The following is a 6,004-nucleotide window of genomic DNA, read 5'->3' on the forward strand; positions in this document are numbered from 1 at the left end:
GATCTCGGAGCACATTTTTCCCTTGCTGTCTCTTATCCTACCCACCCAATCTCCTTGGTTTGGCATCTCTGATGGGGTGAGTGTCCACACATCCTGCCTGCACATCTTGCTGAGCATCAGCTTTGAAATGTTTGGGCCTTTTATGGTTGCTGCTGTTTTCTAAATGCATTTTGAGACTAACTGTTGCTCTGGAAACAAAAAAAGGATTGCTCTCTGTCACCAGTCGGGCTGCTGTGTTGAAGGTGTGATGTTGAGGGGTGGTTTACACTGGGTATCAGAAGAAACTTCTGCACCGAAACAGTTGTCAGATATTGAAATAGGCTCCTTAGGAGATGGTTGAATCACCATCCCTGGAGGTGTTTAAAAGACACAGAGATGTGGTGCCAAGGGACACAATTTAAGCACCAGACTTGGTAGAGTTAGGGAGTGGTTGGGCTCAATGATCTCTTTTTACAACAAGTCTATGATTCTGTGTTTGTGTAACAAATCCCACACACTGCCTTGAAGCCAGAGAGTCAGCTCTCCATCACACCAGACTTTGCAGTTCTGTTAACTGAGTGCATTTTTGGTGTGTTGTGCCATGCTTTTGGGAACCCAGGCTGCTTCCATGACTGTCACTTGGCTCCCACAGTTTGGTGATCCCTGACGGTGTCTGTGCAAGGCAGCCTTTGCCCTCTAAGGGTCTTCACCAAAGCTTTGCTGTTGCACGTGTGATCCAACGTAGATGCAAGACTTGCATGTCCAAAAGAAAGAGACAGGAAAGGTTCTTCACCTCCAGTATTAAATTTCCTGACCCCCCAGCCAGGCAGCTGTGGCTGTGGCCAAGTTGTACAGATATTGCCTGTTTTATAAAGAAAATGAACCCTGCCTTGTATTCCTGTGTTGAACTGGTCCTTCCCCACCCCAGGTTTCCTGATGTCCCAGGTGTTCCCATTTCTTAGGATCCACATTAGAGCTCCTGTAGTGAACACCCTGGGGTTTTGCTGTACTGTAGGTGATGTGCCCAGGTTAGCTGATAAGCAGTTTTCCCCTGGGTGCTGGGGTCTGAAGTAGGCAAGCAGTCAGCAGAGGCCATTCTCAAACACAACAGGAGCAGGCTGGCATATAGGCCATACCTTGCATCTGTGCCTAAGAATATTGCAGATGAGTAGTAGAGCTGCCTAACCTAAGAAGATTTCAAGATTTACTGTACACACACATAAAGTTTTCAATGGAGATAAAGAAAATAAGTATAAAGATACTTAATTTTCACTACTAAGTGCTATTTTGCCACAGAAAATAAATACAGCCCATATGTATGTACATAATGTGACAGATTCATTTTGAATGCCCCTCCAATGGAAGAGAAAAAACCTCTTCCCTTCCCAAAGAAGCATGCTATGGAATGGGACAAAAAAGGCTGTTCAGAAGATCAGAAACACAGTGACCCTTCAAGAAACCCAACAAAACATCATCCCTCCTCCTGTGCATCCAGCTTTGTTCTCATGTGAAGTTTCTATCCTTGTTGTTTCAATAAATGGTTTTGGCCCTCAGCCTCTGACAACTCCCTGGCTGGTTGTGTGTCTCTTGCCTGCCTCAAACATGTCAGGATTTGACTGGCCACAGTGGTGGAGCCTGACTCTTGCTGGTGGCAAGCTGGGAGAACAGCTGCATGCAAGCGAGGCAGGCAGGGCCTGCATGCTGGAGGCACTTGCAAGCTGCACAGTCAAGGTGGTTAGAAGACAGAGACCCTCAAAGGAGCTTTTTCAGCTTGTACCTGCCTCTCCTTGTTGCTGGGAGTACACCCAGGAACAAGTAGTGGAGAGAGCCCAGCCTTTGGTGTGCTGGCCACTGCCTTTGGTGATTAGCTGAGGTTTACAGACTGGTGAAGGGGGCAGCTAAGCTTCTGTGTGAATTTGGTGTGCAGTCTGTCTTGAGTACTAGGCTCTTGGCTCCTGCCTGTAAGAAGCCCTCTGCTCAGGAAGATCTTTTACAGTTTCTGTGCCTTGCTCTGCTTGTTCTTCTTTTTTCCTTCCTGAGGATTTGCCTGTAGACAGCACCATGCACACAGATGGAGGTGAAGGAATGGCCACTCAGCACTGTGGCACAGGCACCAGAACACATCACTGTCTTCCAGTGGTCTGTTGAGTCTCAGGCACTAAGTAAGACTTGACTGCTAACCAACTTCCTCCTTGAGCCAGGTCCTGGATGTGTGAGCAATCATGCCTTTGCCTATGCCCAACAAGTCGGTTTCTCATCTTTGTTGCCACTTGTCTCTAGAGCCCCAAGAATTTCCCAGCAGCCAAAGTGACCTAGGGAGGACTGCAGCCCTCCTGGCTTTGTCACCAGGGCACTTTGTTTTGCATGATCATGGTGTCAGTTTGGTGCTGTTTCTGTGAGATCAGTGGAGCAAAAGCCATCATCTCTGCAGTGGGAGGTACCCTGCAGCAGGTACCCTTAGCTCTCCAAGGAGGCTGATACATCCATAATTTATGTCCATCTTCACACCAGCTGCTATTTGTCCTCTTCTGGGCCTTATGGCAACAATTTGCAATACTCTGAGCCAGTCTGGGAAGCCTGGCTGAAGCAAAGCCTCCAGTGTGCGCAGCAGCAGCAGAGGAGAAGCCACCATTTGGCATCCCATCATTCATACCCTGTCCTGAGCCACAGCAGTAGAAAAGGGGAGTCAGGTAGATGTGCTATTATGATCTTATTCACACACCTGGAGTCAGCTTTGTCTCATGGGATGTATTCACTCCTGAAGAGCTGGATGAGCCCAAGGAAGGTGTGAGAAAAGAGGGTACAGGGATTTGGGAGGCTTATGTAGTTCTGGGCTAAGCTCCCATGGAAGGACAGGAAGAGCTCTGGTGTCTCCTGGCTTGAGCCTTCTCAGCAGGGTAAGATGTGTTTGGGTGGCCTTGCTCTAGCAGTACTGGGGAGGTGAAAGCTCTACATTCAGGCTCTGCTCTGCTCTGCCTATACTCTCCTAGAGTTCCATGCACTCTTATCTCCATACCCTGGGCCTGATGTCAACTGCAGTGTGGTAGTGGGCAGCCAAAACCACACTGCTTCTATGTAGATCCAACAGAACTTATTCAAGTTAATGTTTGAGCAGTCCAAGCAGAGACTTTAAGTCCAGTAACAGCCCAGTTGGGTGCCTCTCTGGGACTGATGAGTTGCAGTCTCCTCATGTGGAGAGCTGGAGGTCAGTGACATGGAGGAGTTGAGCCCCACGCAATCCCAAGGAACAGCCTCTGGTGTCCTCTCCCCTGTAGCAGAGCATGCAGCTGGTGTGGAAGCAATGGTGAGTGTTGGGGCTTTATTAGTGCCCCCACTGGGTTAAAACTGGGGAAGGAGCAGATTTAGCACTTCTAATGGCATTCATGCAGGAGAAGGGGAGAGAAAAGTGGATTTATGGTTGTTTCTCTGCATCTGTCTCCTTTACCTTCATGCCCACCATTTTGCTAAGCTGCAGCAAATGCCAGCCGGGGCAGGCATCTGTGAGTTGCTGCCTGCAGCAAAGGAGGCTCCTGGCTCAAGCCAGCTGGGAGAGATAACATCTGATGCTGCCTGCATTCATGGACTGGAAACACCAGTCCCCAGATGGCATCATGGAGGCTGGGAGCAGATGTCTCCCAGGGCCCTAAGGCAGTGAAGAGCAAGGTAAATATTTCTGTAAAAGCTTATCCTGATGTTTGCCCACACCACCTACATACACCATCCATTATAGATGGGGGCTGGAGCCGTGGGCAGTAGAGCAGAATGCTTTCTGATGGTTCTTGCATTAAATAGAGATGAAGGAAGGCGTGGGGAGGTGGTGCTGCTTCACACCTGCCCAATGTCCTCTTCACTGTCTCCAGATTGGTGCCAGAGCCATGCTGAGCAGCCATGGCAGGAGAGAGGAGAGCTACAGGCCAGTGCTGAGTCCTGACCTAGGACAGTGGGTGTAAAGTTAAGTGCTGCATTCCTGGGGAGCAGGTGAGACACCTTCCATTTTGCTTTAAATAAATTTTTAATATGTGGGTGGTTCAGAACATCTGGAAGGTGTAATATTTATGCCCAATACTGAGCTGAGTGGCCAACCATGTCCACAACTTTCCGTCCCCATGATTTTCACATATGACGGGCTTCAGATACCAGTCATCTGCCCAGAGAAATACATTTGTGTGTCCTTTTGATAGATCCAAAGACTTTTCAAGCCTATCTGGTGATATAAAGAATGATGGAACACACCAGCCATTGTCCTGGGAAGGAATGACCAGCTCATGGCTAGGAGGTACTTTTGAACAGCAGGATTATTGTTATTCATCAGTATTATTCTCTGGACCTAGGGCTAAACCTTGTCATGTTGTTTGAAAAATGTGTGTGCCTCAAAAAGTCATCTCAAGCTCAGTGTGCAGTCTTTCTAAAGGAAATGTTTTTGGGTTCCCTTGTTTAATTATTTCCTGTTGAAACTTCAGTTTACTTAGTGTGTTTCAGAAAGCTGGAGACAAAACTCATCCCTCTGTTTCACCTCTGGTGAAACATTTCAACACAATGGCTTTCACCTTCTACTTCTTACTTTCTGCAAAGTTTGAGGAGACTTTAATTTTAGGTGGGCAGGAGGAACACCTGCATGGGAGTGATCTGAATCACCAGTGGTACCTCAGGACCAGCAGTAGTGTGTCTGAGACAAGCAAGGCCCCAAGCTACTGACACATCTCTAACCGTAGATAGCAAAAGCGTGAAGTCAACCTGTCCTGTGCCAGTCTAGCTGGACACAAGCAGAGCACTAGGAGACTGAGAAGGCCAAGAAGGTGCACCTGCTCATCATCCAGGTAGTGAGACCTCAGATGCAGAACTGTGTCTAGCTCTAGAGTCCTCACCAGAGGAAAGATGTGGATATGTTGGAGAGGCTCCAGAGAAGGCCACAAAACCAGAGGGCTGGAACATTTCTGCTGTAGAAAATGGCTGAGAGAGTTGTGGTTGTTCAGCCTGGAGAAGAGATGGCTCCTCAGAGACCTTGTTGCAGCCTTCCAGTGCTTAAAGAAGTCTATAAGATGAGGACAGGGGTTTTTAGCAAGGACTTTTGTGACAGGACAAGGAAGGTAGATTTAGACTATATACAAGGAAGAAGTTTTTTAACATGGAGTAGCGAAACGCTGGCACAGGTTGCGTAAAGAGGTGGTAGAAGCCCCATCCCTGGGACAGGGCTCTGATCAGCCTGATCTAGTTAAATATGCCCTGCTCACTGCAGGGAAATTTGACTAGATGACCTTTAAAGATCCCTTCAAACCTGAAGCATTCCATGATTCATGGATGAGCACTGTCAGCTGGTCTCACTTGGCTAATGTGCAGCGGTAACAGGATGGTTCCTCCGGAATGCAAGGCCTGGCTACTGCAGTCATCTCTTTTTCATAGAGAGGTGAGTGGGGCTGCATTACTTTGATGATTTGTACCCTTAGAGCTTCACTGAGGTTGTGTCTGTCAGATCCCTTCTCCTGAGTCTTTGCTGTTCAGGATAGAACAGTATTGGCTTTATGCTAAGCTCTAGCTGGCTTGAGAGCAGTCCTGAAGAAAAGGACCTGGGGGTGCTGGTGGGTGAGAAGCTCAGCATGAGCTCTCAATGTGCACTTGCAGCCCAGAAAGCCAATCACATCCTGGGCTGCATCAAGAGAAGCATCGCCAGCAGGTCAAGGGAGGGGATTCTCTTCCTCTACTCTGCCCTGGTGAGACCCCACCTGGAGTACTGCATCCAGTTCTGGAGCCCCTATTACAGGAAGGATCTGGAGGTGCTGGAATGTGTCCAGAGAAGAGCCACAAGGATGATTAGAGGGCTGGAATACCTCTTCTATGAGGACAGACTGAGGGAGTTGGGAGTTTCATCAGTCCTGGCTCACTGGAGAGGTCCCAGAAGACTGGAAGCTGGCCAACGTGGTGCCCATCCACAAGAAGGGCCGGTTGGATGAGCCAGGGAATTCCAGGCCTGTCAGCCTGACCTCAGTGCTAGGCAAGATTATGGAACAGGTCATCTTGAGTGCAATCA

Source organism: Dryobates pubescens, chromosome 2 (assembly GCF_014839835.1).
Source record: "Dryobates pubescens isolate bDryPub1 chromosome 2, bDryPub1.pri, whole genome shotgun sequence".
In the NCBI taxonomy this organism is placed as follows: domain Eukaryota; kingdom Metazoa; phylum Chordata; class Aves; order Piciformes; family Picidae; genus Dryobates; species Dryobates pubescens.